Source organism: Schistocerca serialis, chromosome 7 (assembly GCF_023864345.2).
Source record: "Schistocerca serialis cubense isolate TAMUIC-IGC-003099 chromosome 7, iqSchSeri2.2, whole genome shotgun sequence".
Taxonomy (NCBI): Eukaryota; Metazoa; Arthropoda; class Insecta; order Orthoptera; family Acrididae; genus Schistocerca; species Schistocerca serialis.
This window is the reverse complement of record NC_064644.1, coordinates 572,890,466-572,910,097: the sequence shown is the minus strand read 5'-3', so window position 1 is coordinate 572,910,097 and position 19,632 is coordinate 572,890,466. Positions and strand designations below refer to the sequence as shown.

At 44.7% G+C, this 19,632-nt stretch overlaps 1 protein-coding gene and 1 non-coding gene across 2 annotated transcripts in view; one reads left to right on the top strand and one right to left on the bottom strand.

Annotated features, from left to right (window-relative positions):
* Nucleotides 1-19,632, bottom strand: part of LOC126413258 (ras-specific guanine nucleotide-releasing factor 2-like) — a 1,992,910-nt gene that overhangs the window by 1,775,355 nt on the left and 197,923 nt on the right. The gene's annotated exons all lie outside the window — the stretch shown is intronic.
* Trnas-cga (transfer RNA serine (anticodon CGA)) lies at nt 2,533-2,607 on the top strand. The gene has a single exon. It is a non-coding gene; the product is annotated as a tRNA-Ser (tRNA).

Genomic DNA, 19,632 nt, shown 5'->3' with positions numbered 1-19,632 from the left:
GACTGTAGGGGCACAATAGGTAATAAGCCAAACTTGGTATTTGATTGTATAAGCTACGTAAATACAGTTGCATCACTGATGAAAAAAAACTAAAGTTTGGGTGCAAACTATTAACTGTGTGTGTGTGTGTGTGTGTGTGTGTGTGTGTTTTGCTGAACGCCTTCACGTTTATCGAGTTAGAGCTTACAAGAAACTTTGGCACACCAGTTGAGTACCTTCAAGCGTCAGGCAGTTTAGGGTGCAATTACGTAGACTGCCCCACGACTGTGGGTCAGAGAGACGCGGCCGGTGGTGTTCGTGCCTCGGCGCCGTAAGCAAGCGCCGCGACGTCGCCAGGCGGTCTCTGGCCACCGCCGGTGCGTGTCGCACAGTGGCGTGTCTCCAGGCACTCCGGACCGGCGGCAGTAGCAGCGGCAGCGGCAGCGGCAGCGGCGGGCCGAGCCGGCTCTGTGCACCGTCCCTCATGCTTTTAACTGCTAGACGGCGCTTTTAGGACACGCGTTAGCCTCTCCCAGTCTGGGACCCGAGTGGGTACGCCGGCTCACAGGAGCAGATAGTCGTGCAAAATTGTTCCGAGTGCCTCGCCCGAAAAGTTTCTGCAGCAGTTATTCACAGAACCGACTCGTGAAAGAAACGTCTTAGACCTGCTGATGGTCGGCCGCGGTGGCCGAGCGGTTCTAGGCACTTCAGTCTGGAACCACGCGACTGCTACGGTCGCAGGTTCAAATCCTGCCTCGGGCATGGATGTGTGTGATGTCCTTCGGTTAATTAGGTTTAAGTAGTTCTAAGTTCAAGGGGACTGATGTTAACTACCATAGTGCTCAGAGCCATTTGAACCCATTTCAACCTGCTGATGAGAAACAGACCCGAACTTTTCAACTCGGTTGGCGCAGAACGGGGAATCGGTAATCGCGAGGCCGTTACGGCATCACTGAATATGGAGGAAAATAGTATTACAAATAAAGGCAGTAACATCTTTCTCCTTAGCAAAAGCGACAGGCAACGGATTATAGACTGAGGGGTCTGCGTGAAAATTTCATCTCCGACACTGACTGTGTTTAGCATCAATGGATAAAGTTCAAGATCACTGTGCCGTGTGGCCCACGCAGGCCATCCTCTGTGGTTTTATGTTCCCTGCATACGTTACTGCAAGAAGGGCTGCCTCGCCACTGCTGTCGAGCGCACCTCCACCGAACTGTGCCGCCGTCTGCGTGCGTTTTCCTCTTGGTTCCGCTCTGACAAGTCTACGTGGCCGTTTGTTTGAAGTTCGAGTTAGATCTTACAGTCAAACAGGTAACAACTGCAACGTACTCCAGCAAAGAATACACCAATCTGGAACTGATCTGCAGTGCAGCTGCGGCCAGACGTTGTATTCAAAACGCTTTCCAACGCGATTTCTACTTCCTCTGCATATTTTTACACGTATAATGTGTGCGAACCCCCATGAACCATAGACCTTGCCGTTGGTGGGGAGGCTTCCGTGCCTCAGCGATACAGATGGCCGTACCGTAGGTGCAACCACAACGGAAGGGGTATCTGTTGAGAGGCCAGACAAACGTGTGGTTCCTGAAGAGGGGCAGCAGCTTTTCAGTAGTTGCAGGGGCAACAGTCTGGATGATTGACTGATCTGGCCTTGTAACACTAACCAAAACGGCCTTGCTCTGATGGTATTGCGAACGGCTGAAAGCATGCAGCTTTACTGTATGGATAAATGATGATGGCGTCCTCTTGGGTAAAATATTCCGGAGGTAAAATAGTCTCCCATTCGGATCTCCGGGCGGGGACTACTCAGGAGGACGTCGTCATCACGAGAAACAAAACTGGCGTCCTACGCAACGGAGCGTGGAATGTCAGATCCCTTAATGGGGCAGGTAGGTTAGAAAATTTAAAAAGGGAAATGGATAGGTTAAAGTTAGATATAGTGGGAATTAGCGAAGTTCGGTGGGAGGAGCAACAAGACTTCCGGTCAGGTGAATACAGGATTATAAATACACAATCAAATAGGGGTAATGCAGGAGTAGGTTTAATAATGAATAGGAAAGTAGGGATGCGGGTGAGCTACTATAAACAGCATAGTGAACGCATTATTGTGGCCAAGATAGATACGAAGTCCACACCTAACACAGTAATACAAATTTATTTGACAACTAGCTTTGCAGATGACGACGAAATTGAAGAAAGGATATTGCGGAGACATGGCTTAGCCACAGCCTGGGGGATGTTTCCAGAATGAGATTTTCACTCTGCAGCGGCGTGTGCGCTGATATGAAACTTCTTGGAAGATTAAAACAGTGTGCCAGACGGAGACTCGAACTCGGGACCTTTGCCTTTCGCGGGCAAATGCTCTACCAACTGAGCTACCCAGGCACGACTCACGCCCCGTCCTCACAGCTTTACTTCCGTCTGTACCTCGTCTCCTTTCTTTCAGGAGTGCTAGTTCTGCAAGGTTCGCCAGAGAGCTTCTGTTAAGTTTGGAAGGTAGGAGACGAGGTTCTGGCAGAAGTAAAGCTGTGAGGGCGGGGCGTGAGTCGGGGTTGGGTAGCTCAGTTGGTAGAGCACTTGCCCGCGAAAGGCAAAGGTCCCGAGTTCGAGTCTCGGTCCGGCACACAGTTTTAATCTGCAGGAAGTTTCAGGTTTTAAATTGTAAGACATTTTCAGCGGCAGATGTAGACTCTGACAACAATCCATTGGTTATGAACTGTAGATTAAAACTGAAGAAACTGCAAAAAGGTGGGAATTTAAGGAGATGGGACCTGGATAAACTAAACCAGAGGTTGTACAGTGTTTCAGAGACAGCATAAGGGAACAATTGACAAAAACAGGGGGAAAGAAATACAGTAGAAGAAGAATGGGTAGCTTTGAGGAATGAAGTAGTGAAGGCAGCAGAGGATCAAATAGGTAAAAAGACAAGGGCTAGTAGAAATCCTTGGGTGACAGAAGAAATACTGAATTTAATTGACGAAAGGAGAAAATATAAAAATGCAGTTAAAGAATCAGGCAAAAAGGAATACAAACTTCTCAAAAATATCGATAGGAAGTGCAAAATGGCTAAGCAGGCGTGGCTAGAGGACAAATTTAAGGATAGGGAGGCTTATATCACTAGGGGTAAGATAGATACTGCCTACAGGAAAATTAAAGAGACATTTGGAGAAAAGAGAAACACTTGTATAAATATCAAGAGCTCAGATGGAAACCCAGTTCTAAGCAAAGAAGGGAAAGCAGAAAGGTGGAAGGAGTATATAGAGGGTCTATACAAGGGCGATGTACTTGAGTGCAATGTTATAGAAATGGAAGAGGATGTAGATGAAGATGAAATGGGAGATATGATACTGTGTGAAGAGTCTGATAGAGCACTGAAAGAACTATGTCGAAACAAGGCCCCGGGAGTAGACAACATTCTATCAGAACTACTGACAGCCTTGGGAGAGCCAGTCCTGACAAAACTATACCATCAGGTGAGCAAAATGTATGAGACAGGCGAAATACCCTCAGACTTCAAGAAGAATATAATAATCCCAATCCTAAAGAAAGCAGGCGTTGACAGATGTGAAAATTACCGAACTATCAGTTTAATAAGTCACGGCTGCAAAATACTAACTAGAATTCTTTACAGACGAATGGAAAAACTGCTAGAAGCCGACCTCGGGGAAGATCAATACGGATTCCGTAGAAATATGGGAACACGTGAGGCAATACTGACACTACGACTTATTTTATAAGCTAGATTAAGAAAAGGCAAACCTACATTTCTAGCATTTGTAGATTTAGAGAAAGCTTTTGACAATGTTGACTGGAATACTCTCTTTCAAATTCTGAAGGTGGCAGGGGTAAAATACAGGGAGCGAAAGGCTATTTACAATTTGTACAGAAACCAGATGGCAGTTATAAGAGTCGAGGGACGTGAAAGGGAAGCAGTGGTTGGGAAGGGAGTGAGTCAGGGTTGTAGCCTCTCCCCGATGTTGTTCAATCTGTACATTGAGCAAGCAGAAAAGGAAACAAAAGAAAAATTCGGTATTAAAAACCATGGAGAAGAAATAAAAACTTTGAGGTTCGCCGATGATATTGTAATTCTGTCAGAGACAGCAAAGGACTTGGAAGAGCAGTTGAACGGAATGGACAGTGTCTTGAAAGGAGGATATAAGATGAACATCAACAAAAGCAAAACGAGGATAATGGAATGTAGTCGAACTAAGTCGGGAGATGCTGAGGGTATTAGATTAGGAAATGAGACGCTTAAAGTAGTAAAGGAGTTTAGCTATTTGGGGAGCAAAATAACTGATGATTGTCGAAGTAGAGAGAATATAAAATGTAGACTGGCAATGGCAATGAAAGCGTTTCTGAAGAAGAGAAATTTGTTTACATCGAGTATAGATTTAAGTGTCAGGAAGTCGTTTCTGAAAGTATTTGTATGGAGTGTAGCCATGTATGGAAGTGAAACGTGGACGATGAGTAGTTTAGACAAGAAGAGAATAGAAGCTTTCGAAATGTGGTGGTACAGAAGAATGTTGAAGATTAGATGGGTAGATGACATAACTAATGAGGAGGTACTGAATAGAGTTGTGGAAAAGAGGGGTTTGGGGCACAACGTGACTAGAAGAAGGGATGGGTTGGTAGGACATGTTCTGAGGCATCAAGGGATCACCAATTTAGTATTGGAGGGCAGCGTGGAGGGTAAAAGTCGTCGAGGGAGACGAATACACTAAGCATATTCAGAAGGATGTAGGCTGCAGTACGTACTGGGAGATGAAGTAGCTTGCACAGGATAGAGTAGCATGAAGAGCTGCATCAAACTAGTCTCAGGACTGAAGACCACAACAACAACAACAATGTGTGCGAAATCTTACGGGACTTAAGCTCCAGTCCCTCATCTTACACACTACTTAGCCTAAATTATCCTAAGGACATACAGAGACACCCATCCCCGAGGGAGGACTCGAACCTCCGCCGGGTCCAGCCGCACAGTCCATGACTGCAGCGCCGTAGACCGCTCGGCTAATCCCACGCGGCTTTACACGTATAGGGATGCTTTTCAGAACCGAGGCAACTTTCAAGGTACGACGTGTAACGGTAGACCAATGCGATACGCACCCGATGTTGCCCTGAACGTTACTGAGTATTGTGGAGCACATCCTAAGCACGATAAACATAGCTTAATGAAAATAACGCGTACGCACAATGTAGTATAAAAGAAAGTGTTGTCGTGGTATTGCTTTTAGGTTGCTGTGTTACTTGTCCCTATAATAATAATATGGTCATTATTATTAACAGTATGAAAGTCATTACATCTCGCCCAGTGATATCTATCTCTCATCGTGTTTAGGACAAAGAAGAGCTGCAGCGGACCTAGGGATATCGAAGTACAAAGGCATCTTTCTGCACACGTCTCGTAAATAAACTAGCTGTAAATCCGGATTTCAGCAGGCAGATTTTACGGGGAGATGAATGCTGTTTCGCCAATGACACCACTGCCAATAGACACTGAGCTCCGGCAAATCCTCACGATTACCACCACATCACATTCAAGCACGCTGGGGTGTTAACGTACGATGCGGCATTCTAGGAGACCTCACCATTGACCCAATTTATTTGGCTCCCGGACCAACTAGTCGGCTGTATTTGCAATTCTTAGAGAGTGAGTTGAAACTTGAGCCTCTGCTACAAGACATCCCGCTTCAGTTAACTGTGAGTCACTGGTTTCAGCCCGACCGTGCACCACTCGATTACTGTGCAGCAGTTGAGGAATATCTCAACGGTCAGTGCCCTGAGCGGTGGACAGGTCACGCTCGTTGCATTCCATGGCTATCGAGATCGTCTTGCATTTTTTTCTTATGGGATTACACTGTGGTGTGCGTACTGTAAGACCTTCAGTAAACACACCATCAGATTATTGACTTGTCGCTCTAACGAAGTAGGCGAGTGTCAGCAATATGTCTCGTGGTCTTATTGTGGCGTGTTTATCTTCTACCGTTAGGTCAGACGATAGAAATGCCACTTGCACGCTTGGAGTAGCAGATTGACGATGACCAACTTTAAACAGAACTTGATTAATTTTCACACACATTTATTAAAATAATAAAAAGGATAGACATTACGTAACTTGATTCTGGATGCTGTTTACTATTGACATTCTGAAGTTCCTTTGGTCTTGGTACGTTAAGCTTATTCTCACATACCTCCGATACTTGACAAAAATGTCTATACATTTATCTTCTTAGGTGCAGACTGAAACTTGACTATAGACTGGTACAGACTAATGCAGACTGGTACAGACAGGTGGAGATAAATGCAGACTTGTACAGACTAATGCAGACTATTGCAGACTGACTAATCAGAGGTCTGTACACCCATTATAATACCTCGCGCGTTCAGGTATCACTGCGCGAGTGTGATCCGAGGGGACTAAAGGTTCTACGTTAGCAGCAATCTCATTGGCTGTGTTACATATTAATATGCAGATCGGCGGAAGCAGAATTTGGTCCGTCTCTAAGGCAGCGCTATCTCGTAGTGTGGAGACAGACGAGCGCCGCGCCTGCGCTGTTGTGCTTAGCGGCGCGCGCTCTAGTGGGAAAGTTGTGTGCATGCTGACTACACGGAACTATGTACACAACATATACCAAATCTAGGATTTATAAAATGGAACCGGAAAATCCAGTTGTGTTAAAAGAACTAATACGTCATGCCTGCGCATCAGTATCTGCAGATATGTTAAGAGCTGTCCATTTTAAAACGAGGAGGTGTTTACACAATGCATACAACGAGGCAGACATGCATTTGAACATCTATGTTATACATAATGTAATTATAAAGATCTGTCAGTCTAGAACTGGTTTAAAGGAACATCATTTATGATATTCATTATATTCATAGTTTTTTATTGCAATAAAAATTTGGTAACATTTATGTGATATTGCAATTCTGAAGCACAATGTGTTGCATTCTGTGTTGTTAATAATTTAGCTGTCATATGTTGGTATGCCATGAAATAGATAATTAATATGCTTTGGTCCTTGTTTTGGTCAAGGACAATAATTCTTCTACACAGACACCTTTCTCGAGCCCAAGAGTCGAACCTGGCACCCCTGCTACAATAAGCAAGTTTTCTAGCGACGAGCTATACTACCAGCTGTAGCTGTAACGTGTTTGTTTTAAAGTTCTGGTCTTACGTGACCAGGGTCTCCTCTCTGTTGGTGTGGAGTCTCCTATACTGTTCAGCTTAGGTAAACCCTTCACCGACTGTGATTTCTGGAATTAATGATTATTATTATCATTACTAATGTTAGTTATTATTTCATTATAATTATTCCTGTGAATGTTTCTATAATATCTTTGATATATGTTGTTCCTGATCAGTTATAAGACAGGACCTTAAGGCCCTAACCTGATCAAGCTATAAATAAACTAAATAAGTTAATAAATGTTTGGATATGGTGTCCCACGCGACTGGCGATCCAGTGACGAGGAGTCCCAGGAGCTTAACTAAGTACGAGAGTCGGGCCCGCGGGTTGCCGGATGCTGCCCCCACTTGCCCTGCACAACAGACGAGAGTGACCCACTGCCGCCTTTGAAGACGACTTCCGGTTCTGCACACGACATCGCGGGGGAGATATCCTCGCGTGAAGATTCTGAAGACGACGGGCGCTGCCATACTGCATTCCTCTTCCTCACACCGGCTGGCCCAGCTCCTGGCGTCACAGTACGGGTTTACACAACGCGACCACGTCTGGTTCACACAGTCGGTAATTTGAACAGCAGCCTTTACATTTCTGTAAAGGCTGGTGGGTACGCTCCATCTTGTAGGTCTCCATGACGTTTCCTTTGAAAATTCGCAAGACATTTGTATGCACCTGTGCTGTGCCGACCTATGTCGAAACACCTGCATCTGGATAGGTATTACGGAAGCTACTATATATTCCATGGCGGAAGATGCATTGTTCCAGTATTATTGCTTTTGTTATCTGCTCCATCTGCGTTGTGTGCATGGGAAATATGACTGCCTGTGTGCCTTCGTACGTGTCTTAACATCTCCTATCGTATTCTCATGAACCCTACGTAACGTCCACGGGGCAGGCAGCATAATGGCTGCACACTCTTCTTCGAATACACGTTCTCTAAATTTCTCCGGTACGATTTCTCAAGAACTGTGTCGCCTCTATTCCACGGGCACTCGTTTTCGTTCCCCGAACATTTCTGCCACGCTTTCGGTTGGGCTGCACCTTGCTGTTACTGCCCTAGCGGCGCCTTCCTGGATTCATCCGACGCCTGTTGTCGCGCCTATCTGATGAGGACTCCGAAACCTGCAACAGTACTCCAGATTTCATTGCATTAGTATTTCATCATTACTTTCGTCTACATTCCTGGACTACATTACTGGTTTACAAACCATTTCCACCTATTATTTCTTTTCTTCATCGTTTCCTGGGCAGACATACATCTCTTTCCCCTTTAGGTATGGGACAATGCTAGGTGAGTTGACGAGTGTGGGAGAGAAGGCGCACTTCACGTTTTCATTCTTGTCGCTATGTGGCAGCACCAGTCCGTTAGTAACGGGTTAGTGGCTGTTAACGCCAGGCGTGCTGCGAATTCTGCGACATTGTGAGCGTATTCGCATGTCTTAGGAGGGAGTCTTCCCACCGACTGGATGGGCTAGGTGTCTGAAATTTCACTAACACAGTACAATACTTTTATACAATTCGTATACAAAGGAATTAATGAAAAAGCGAAAGATGCAAGGGATACATAGGTTAATAGTAATGCCAGAAGTGTTCGACGTTATTCAGACATTTTTACCCAGGAAAAGTTAGGTGCATCTTCTTCACTCTCGCATGAAGGCAACAGGACTAAAAACCTAATCTAGGACGGGTATCAGTCTATTCTGCTGCAATTTCACTCTTACAGTGTAGTACAGCGTGTGTAAATCGCCTATATTGTGATTGCAGGTTAAATACATCAAGCTGAACACCTGTAACCGATCTTCTTGGACTGACGATGGTTCGAGAAACGCGGCCAACGCTGGAATGACAAAAACTCTTTCTCTGAGGGAAGCGAGCAAGCAATTCGACGTACCTGAGAAAACTCCAAGGACTTGAATAAAGAAAATAACTCCGCTAAATTCTCGGACCTCCATCATAATTACCCTGATGACAATAAAATGGTGAACCGCACGCTTGAATTCCACTCTGCAGAATTTGTCCCACTGTGAGGAGATGTTACGGAGGTAGCCCATAAGAAGCCGACATACTAGGTTTGAAAAAAATACGTTCAATAAAAGTGAGAAAATAACATAAAAAGTACGGCTACATTCCTTCTGTTTAAAGGAAAGTGAAGGCTGCTCTCGTCCAAGAACAGAAGGCATGAACAGGCTCTGAGCACTATGCGAGGTCATCAGTCGCCTAGGACTTGGAACTAATTAAACCTAACTAACCTAAGGACATCACGCACACCCATGCCCGAGGCAGGATTCGCACCTGCGACGGTAGCGGTCGCTCGGCTCCAGACTGTAGCGCCCAGAACCGCACGGCCACTCCGGCCGGCGGCATGAACAGGAAGGAAATAATTGATTACTTTGAATCTTTAATCAAAGCGTTGACACAATGGCGAGACAGTAACTGTTTTGGCTTCCTGTAATGCAAAGGCCTCTGCTTGCCCCATTACTGCATAATGAAGGGCGTGTACAGAGAACTGGAGCTTCAAAGGGGATCACCGCCTGGCACAGTTACCAATTAAGGCCTGAGTCAGACTACATTAACGCAGACTTGTTCATAGATCGGTTGCTAAACCATTTATCTCTCAGAAAGCCTTCAAGAAAAAATAATCTTTTCTTGGATGACCCTGCTTGGCATATGAAAAATGCCAATTTGTTAGAAGTACCTAGAGATAAGGAAATTACTATAATCCTACCGATTCGTATCACGTACCACCTTCAGCGACTGCGCCGTATTACTTTCGAACCACTAAGGACATATTGCGAAGACGCTTGCTGGAAGATCATGAGGGTAAACAAGGACATCTAGAATATGCTCAGATCTCATTTGGGGGATTATTGATTTCAGCATGGATTTTTCCGTTTGCTAAGGTTCAAAGTGGCATTTAATTATTCAGATTTACAGGTACCTGTCGACTTTATGTGGACGTTATTCCAGATTATGCATATCTTTTATCCTGCGCCCAAAGCCATTCTGATCATTCTTCTCCAAACACACCTTACTCATCTCAGTTTCCCGTTTCCACTTATCGTCAAAAATGGTTCAAGTGGCTCTGAGCACTATGGGACTTAACATCTGAGGTCATCAGATCCCTAGAACTTAGAACTACTTAAACCTAACTAACCTAAGGACAACACACGCATCCATGCCCGAGACAGGATTCGAATCTGCGACCGTAGCGGTCGCGCGGTTCCAGACTGTAGCGCCTACAACCGCTCGGCCACACAGGCCGGCACTTATCGTCAAACACGTAGTTCAAGAGCCTCTCCTTTTCATGACCCCATTCCTCCTCAGAAATGTGCAAGTTCTGCTAATGCGTCTTTAGTGAATGAATCCTTATTTCGATACTCAGCACTTAATACCAACTAGAATGTACAATCAACACTATCGCAGGTTCTAAAGATACCTGGTCTATCCCTCCGACTTAAAGCCATCTGGTTCAAAGAGAAGACAAAGGTCTGTCTAGCTCACACTGATAAAATCAAGAAAGAAAACAAGAAAAGACCATTTAACAAGAGGCCTGCTGAGTAAGGCACACACAAAACAAAGATAAGTAAAAAAGTGGTTGATTGCGGTAATCTTCTGTGTAAGGGTCAACCTACATTTAGTACTCAGCCATGGATTCAGTATGTCAGTTTTTGACAAAATAGCATTAAGCTTACCTCGCCAGGTGCTGAGGAACGTTCACGCTTTTAAAAAACGTGGACTAGCCGTCTGAAGATGAACCTAGCGGTTCGAAACCGGTAACGGTGCTGTTTTAATGAATAATTAGCATTGTAAAAACTGGCTGGTTGCTTTAATCTTCTGTGTAAGAGTCAACCTATATTTTGTACACAGCCACGGGCTCAATATGTCAGTTTTTGACAAAATTGCAATGTAGGTTTGCCTTTCCTTAACATATATTCGAAGATAAGTCGTAGGGTCAGTATTGCCTCATGTGTTCCTTTATTTCTCCAGAATCCAAACTGATCTTCTCCGGGGTCGGCTTCTACCAGTTCTTCCATTCTTCTGTAAAAAATTCGTGTTAGTATTTGGAAACCATAACTTATTAAACTGACAATTCGGTAATTTTCACACCTATTAGCAATTGCTTTCTTTTGAATTTTAATTACTACATTGTTCTTGAAATCTGAGGGTATTTCGCTTGTCTTATACATCTTGCACGCCAGATTAAAGAGTTTTGTCATGACTGGTTGTTCAAAGACTATCAGTAGTTCTGACGGAATGTCGAGGATGACGGTTCAATCCCGCGTCCGGCCGTCCTGATTTAGGTTTCCCGTGATTTCCCCAAATCGCTCCAGGCAAATGCCGGGATGGTTCCTTCGAAAGGGCACGGCCGACTTCCTTCCCTAATCCGATGAGACCGATGACCTCGCTGTCTTGCCTCCTCCCTCAAACAAGCCAACCCAACTCAACCTAGTTCCGACTTAGGTGTTTCAGAGCTTTGTCAAATATCTCCCATCTCAGCTTCATCTACGTCCACTTACCTTCCTATAATATTCTTTTTAAGTTAATATCCCTTATATAGATCTTCTATATTCTCCTGCCACCTTTCAGCTTTAACTTTTTTACTTAGGAGTGGTATACCATCTGAGCTCTTGGTATTCGTACAGTTGCTTCACTTTTTCTCAAAGGCCTGTAATTTTCTTGCAGGAGATATTTATCTTTCCCCTAGTGAAATACACTTCTAAATCCTTACGCTTGTCCCCTAGCCATTACTGCTTAGCAATTATGCAATTCCTGTCAACTCATTTTTTAAACGTTTGTATTTCCTTTCGCCTGCTTCTTTTGCTGAGTTTTTAAGTTTTCTCAGTTAACTTCAATAACTGTTTTGTTATCTAAGGATTTATACTGGCCTTTTCTTTTCATCTGCTTGATCGTCTGCTGCCTTCACTATTTCATCTTTTAAAGCTACCGATTCGTCTGTATTCCCTTCCCCTGTTCTACTCAGCCGTTGCCTTGTGCACCCTCTGAAACTCTCAACACCCTCTGGATCTTTCACCTTATCCAAGTCCCATCTACTTAATTCCCTACCTTTTTCTAATTCTTTCAGTTTTAATCTACAGTTCATAATCAATAAACTGTGGTCAGAGTCCACACCTGCCGCTGGAAATACCTTACAATTTAAAACATGGTTCCTAAATCCTTGTCTAAAAATTATATAATCAATCTGAAGACTTCTTGTGTCTTCATGTCTCTTCCTTGCCTTATGGTTCTTAAACCAATTTCGCTCTGTGCAAAATTATGCTATGTAAGTGCCTAATTCATTTCTTTCCCCCAGTCCATATTCACCTACTAGGGTTCCTTCTGTTCCTTTCCTACTATCGAATTCCAGTCCCCCATTACAATTAAATTTTCTGCTCCTTTAAGTATCTGAATAATTTCATTTCTTCAATCTCTTCATCATCTGCGGAGCTGGTTGGCATGTAAACTTGTACTACCGTGGTAGGCACTTCAGTCTGGAAACGCGCGACTGATACGGTCTCAGATTCGAATCCTGCCTCGGGCATGGATGTGTGTGTTGTCCTTAGGTTAGTTAGGTTTAAGTAGTTCTAAGTTCTAGGGGACTGATGACCTCAGCGCTCAGAGCCATTAGACCTCCTCAGTAATTCCCCACCCCCCCTCCGAAAATAAGAATGGGGGATTATTTTGCTTGCATAATATTTTATCGAAAAGGACGTCATCATCATTTAATCACACAGTAGAGCTGCATGCCATTGGAAAAGATTACGGCTACAGTTTCCTCTTGCTTTCAGACCTTTGCAGTACGATCACAGCAAGGCCGTTTTGCTTAATGTTACAAGGCCAGATCAGTCCATCGTCCAGCCTACTGAAAAGACTGAAAGACTGCTGCCCCTCTCCAGGAACCACACGTTTGTCTGGCCTCTTAGCAGATACCCCTCCATTGTGTTTGTACCTGTGGTACAGCTATCTGTATCAGTGAGGCACGCAAGCCATACCACCAATAGCAAGGTTCATGGTTCATGGGGGGTTTCGGTAACACAGCCGAATTTATTACAATGGCCATCTATCCGTTTGTAGAGGGAAGATAGAAATTTAATTAAAAGATCAGGCCGCAACGAGAAAGAGCCTGATTACCGCTCCACATGCAAATCATATACATGGCAATCTCGCCCCCACTCCCACCCTCCAAGCCACACGTCACTGATATCAAATTGATTTACTAATTCATTAAATTGATCATGAGGGACACTTTGCATGGTGACTATGTCTTTTTACAGAACTCGGATTACGCTCGCCTGGTAACTCAAATGGTAATCCCTGGAGAGAATGCGATGTTCCTTTCGAGGAACAATATTGAGAACGCTCATTTGATCCTGGCTACAGAAGGATTCTGCCTCCAATTCCATACATTTCGCGTAAGGAATTAACGCTCATACGGAGGAATACATACAGTGTTTCCTTCCCTAGTTCTGTTTGTGAGTGGGATAGGAAAGAAAATGGCTAGTAGCGGTACAGGGCACCCTCATCTACACATAGCATGATGGCTTGTGAAGTATGCATGTAGATATTAATCTACTCTACCTATTAAGATGTCAGCCCATCCATTTATAGATACACGAACTCACAGAAGAATATTATCTCTTATTTATCAAGAAAACAAAAGACGAAACCTCGGCATCTGATTGTCCCTCGGCAAGAACCCTCGTATTAGCCCCTAGTTTTCTCACTGCAGTCACTTCACGAGACGCATATGAGAGAATTAGTTTGTCCACAATATCTAGAAGAAACTTTATAGAGCTCACTCCTCAACTTTCCTTTCCTCAGAGTATTTATTACCTGCCGTAGTCTCACGAAACTTCTAGTCTTCGATATATAGCATTTGAATCCATCTGATACTGACAAGTAAGAGATGCCCCCTGCCAAGACCACTGGTAATTCTCTCGAAAGCCCATCACGTTCTGGAGTCACTGTTCCATTATTTAGAAGACTGTCTAGCCCTCCACCCATTACTAAGTTGGAAGAGAGTTATGAGAACGAGAAAAATAGCACACTAACATACAGGAGGAAACTCACAACCGTGCAGAGTATACGTGGACTGCACAAAGCAATTCAGAAGCAAAACATCATAATTCATCGATGTCGAGTGACTGTCTATAAATTTGCACTGTGCATGTCCTAATCCCCTTTATTGTATTCCCATGATTACTACGCTAGAAATACGACAGTAAATCGTGTCAGAGTCTTTGTTGACAGCACAGTATCACTCTCTCCTCCCTCCCTCCCTCCCTCCCTCTCTCTCTCTCTCTCTCTCTCTCTCTCTCTCTCATTATTTTATATTATATAAGATCCAACGAAGTAAAACAATAAACTATAAAAACCTCGCTAACATCACCAGGTAGAGAACTTAGTAAGATTTTAACACGTGTCTCTCTTCTGATATGTCGGGAACAAATATCGTCTGCTTGTTGACATCGACCTCATGTGGTGATCCTATATATGTACTGGTTCACTGGAACAGGTGGCCAGTGATCGAAATCGCTTCCACTGACATGTGTAAAGTTTCTTCGTCTATACTGGAGGAAGAGCATATCCCACAGACCATAAATCACAACAGAGGGTTCTTGTGTTCTTGTTTCATAAGCAGTTTGTTACACTGTTTTTCTTTTTGCTATAACACAATGAAGCAGTGTATGACTACAGTTGTGTGCACAGCCATACATGTTGTTTTTCTACTATAATTTTGAGGTCTATGTCATGTGCTAAACTGGCATTAAAACGTTTCCATCCATTGGCTCTAACAGAAAGTTGGACATTGCATGGTGTAAAGTAAGCTGCTCCCACAACACACAGAATGGCTGAAATAAAATACAAAGTCTGTGTTTCTTATTGTCAAAAATGTGGAAGACATCGCAACATATCGAAACTGGAAGAGCTTGCAGCATTGTTGTGTGGTTTCAAACCGTTGTCTGAAGGTGATAACTTCTACGTTTAATCTCATCTTTCATAGTGACTGTGAAGCAGATGTCTCAGTGTCCCGTTTTTGAAGAGACGAAGAGCATTGGTTCCTAATATTGGTGGTGCATATTGCACCCAGGTGTATGATCGCTGTTTCGCTGTTCTAGGTGGTGGTTAACCTGACCTCGCAGTCTTCAGACGGTGCGTGTTTCGTTTTCATGGCTTACAATGTATAGCCACATGTAAAACAAGGATGTATTCTGCAGTACTTAAACCCCTAGAGCACATACAGTACACACCGTCAGTTGTCGGTCCCACCAATGGAGGAATGGAATGATTTTCGTACAGCCAAGCGAGCATGTAAGTATTTCATTCCTCCCCATTCTTGTCGTATTTTCCATAAATTTTCGTAATTTTGCCTTGTTTTCTATAATTTAAATGCGTTTTTCTCCATTACTCGAGGTCCACACCACCACTTTCGACGAGTTGTTATGTCAACAAACCGTCTCACCTCGTCGATCTCGTGATGCTCTCAACCAATGACATTGTAGCATGGTTCTCAGTTTCTGTATCATTGCTAAACCACTCCTCCATTACTTTGCGAGTATCATATATACATACAGTGTGGTCCATTGATCGTGACCGGGCCAAATATCTCACGAAATAAGCGTCAAACGAAAAAACTTCAGAGATCGAAACTTGTCTAGCTTGAAGGGGGAAACCAGATGGCGCTATGGTTGGACCGCTAGATGGCGCTGCCATAGGTCAAACGGATATCAACTGCGTTTCTTTAATTAGTAACCCCCATTTTTTATTACGTATTCGTGTAGTACGTAAAGAAATATTAATGTTTAGTTGGACCACTTTTTTCGCTTTGTGATAGATGGCGCTGTAGTAGTCACAAACATATGGCTCACAATTTTAGACGAACTTGGTAACAGGTAGGTTTCTTAAATTAAACACATGTACCTTTGTGAACTTATTATTTCTGAGAACGCCTGCTGTTACAGCATAATTACCTGTAAATACCACATTAATGCAATAAATGCTCAAAATGATGTCCGTCAACCTCAATGCATTTGGCAATACCTGTAGCGACATTCCTCTCAACAGCGAGTAGTTCGCCTTCCGTAATGTTCGCACATGCATTGACAATGCGCTGACGCATGTTGTCAAGCGTTGTCGGTGGATCACGATAGCAAATATCCTTCAAATTTCCCTACAGAAGGAAATCCTGGGACGTCAGATCCGGTGAACGTGCGGGCCATGGTATGGTGCTTCGACGACCAATCCACCTGTCATGAAATATGCTATTCAGTACCGCTTCAACCGCACGCGAGCTATGTGCCAGACATCTATCATGTTGGAGGTACATCTCCATTCTGTCATGCAGTGCAGCAGCTTGTAGCAAGATCGGTAGAACATTACGCAGGAAATCAGCATACATTACAACATTTAGTTTCCATCGATAAAATGGGAGCCAATTATCCTTCCTCCCATAATGCCGCACCATACATTAACCAGCCAAGGTCGCTGATGTTCCACTTGTCGCAGTCATCGTGTATTTTCCGTTGACCAATGGTGCATATTATAGCGGTTTACTTTACCGCTGTTGGTGAATAACGCTTCGTCGCTAAATAGAACGCGTGCAAAAAATCTGTCATCGTCCCGTCATTTCTCTTGTGCCCAGTGGCAGAACTGTGCAAGACCCTCAAAGTCGTCACCATACAATTCCTGGTGCATAGGAATGCGGTACGGGTGCAATCGATGTTGATGTAGCGTTCTCAACACCGACGTTTTTGAGATTCCCGATTTTCGCGATATTTGCCTGATACTGATGAGCGGATTAGCCACGACAGCAGCTAAAACAACTACTTGGGCATCATCATTTTTTGCAGGTCGTGGTTCGCGTTTCATATGTGGCTGAACACTTCCTGGTTCCTTAAATAACGTAACTATCCGGCGAACGGTCCGGACACTTGGATGATGTCGTCCAGGATACCGAGCAGCATACATAGCACACGGCCGTTGGGCATTTTGATCACAACAGCCATACATCAACACGATATCGACCTTATCCGCAATTGGTAAACGGTCCATTTTAACACGGGTAATGTATCACGAAACAAATACCGTCCGCACTGGCGGAATGTTACGTGACACAACGTACTTATACGTTTGTGACTATTACAGCGCCATCTATCACGAAGCGAAAAGAGTGGTCCAACAAAAACATTCATATTTCTTTACGTACTACACGAATATGTAATAAAAAATGGGGGTTTCTATTAAAAAAAAACGCAGTTGATATCCGTTTCACCTATGGCAGCGCCATCTAGCGGGCCAATCATAGCGCCATCTGGTTTCCCCCTTCAAGCTAAACAAGTTTCGATCTCTGAAGTTTTTTCGTTTGAAACCTATTTGGTGAGAAATTTGCCCCGATCACGATCAATGGACGAATGTGTGTGTGTGTGTGTGTGTGTGTGTGTGTGTGTGTGTGTGTGTGTGTGTCGCGAACCCTGTTACATTGCCTACGTCACATGACTCAAATATCGTTTCTGAGCATAGGAAACAAGCATCAGCAGATAGGAGATGTAAAAACTATGTTCTCTGAAGGATGGATCATAAATCAATTAGCATAATGACATGCATACCAGAGTGTCATAAATCAATTAGCATAACAATATGTTAAAGCTATAAGTCACATCAGCTGTCACATTTTAATTAATTAGCGTATCAATTTGATATCAGAAGAGTGTCAGGACGTGCTTTATTCCACTACCCCTTCATATTAGTGGGAGCGAACTTAAATGTCAAACATCGAAGCAGTTTCTAAATGGGAAGCTAGTGTTCTGAATTTTTTCAGTTGTGTATCTTAAACATAATATATTCCAAATTCTACAGAAATTCTGAATATAGAATTTTAACTTTATTGTATGGGACTGGTTATAACGAGTGTGGTAATTTACACTCCTGGAAATTGAAATAAGAACACCGTGAATTCATTGTCCCAGGTAGGGGAAACTTTATTGACACATTCCTGGGGTCAGATACATCACATGATCACACTGACAGAACCACAGGCACATAGACACAGGCAACAGAGCATGCACAACGTCGGCACTAGTACAGTGTATATCCACCTTTCGCAGCAATGCAGGCTGCTATTCTCCCATGGAGACGATCGTAGAGATGCTGGATGTAGTCCTGCGGAACGGCTTGCCATGCCATTTCCACCTGGCGCCTCCGTTCGTGCTGGACGTGCAGACCGCGTGAGACGACGCTTCATCCAGTCCCAAACATGCTCAATGGGGGACAGATCCGGAGATCTTGCTGGCCAGGGTAGTTGACTTACACCTTCTAGAGCACGTTGGGTGGCATGGGATACATGCGGACGTGCATTGTCCTGTTGGAACAGCAAGTTCCCTTGCCGGTCTAGGAATGGTAGAACGATGGGTTCGATGACGGTTTGGATGTACCGTGCACTATTCAGTGTCCCCTCGACGGTCACCAGTGGTGTACGGCCAGTGTAGGAGATCGCTCCCCACACCATGATGCCGGGTATTGGCCCTGTGTGCCTCGGTCGTATGCAGTCCTGATTGTGGCGCTCACCTGCACGGCGCCAAACACGCATACGACCATCATTGGCACCAAGGCAGAAGCGACTCTCATCGCTGAAGACGACACGTCTCCATTCGTCCCTCCATTCACGCCTGTCGCGACACCACTGGAGGCGGGCTGCACGATGTTGGGGCGTGAGCGGAAGACGGCCTAACGGTGTGCGGGACCGTAGCCCAGCTTCATGGAGACAGTTGCCAATGGCCCTCGCCGATACCCCAGGAGCAACAGTGTCCCTAATTTGCTGGGAAGTGGCGGTGCGGTCCCCTACGGCACTGCGTAGGATCCTACGGTCTTGGCGTGCATCCGTGCGCCGCTGCGGTCCGGTCCCAGGTCGACGGGCACGTGCACCTTCCGCCGACCACTGGCGACAACATCGATGTACTGTGGAGACCTCACGCCCCACGTGTTGAGCAATTTGGCGGTACGTCCACCCGGCCTCCCGCATTCCCACTATACGCCCTCGCTCAAAGTCCGTCAACTGCACATACGGTTCACGTCCACGCTGTCGCGGCATGCTACCAGTGTTAAAGACTGCGATGGAGCTCCGTATGCCACGGCAAACTGGCTGACACTGACGGCGGCGGTGCACAAATGCTGCGCAGCTAGCGCCATTGGACGGCCAACACCGCGGTTCCTGGTGTGTCCGCTGTGCCGTGCGTGTGATCATTGCTTGTATAGCCCTCTCGTAGTGTCCGGAGCAAGTATGGTGGGTCTGACACACCGGTGTCAATGTGTTCTTTTTTCCATTTCCAGGAGTGTATTTTGTAAGCCAGCTCGCGACCTGCTCGTTGTTTGATGAAGAAGCAGATGAGGGTGCAACCATGGTTCAAAATGAAGGAAATTCTATGTTTAATTGTCGTGTGGATTACGTCCCACAAAACAAGATATG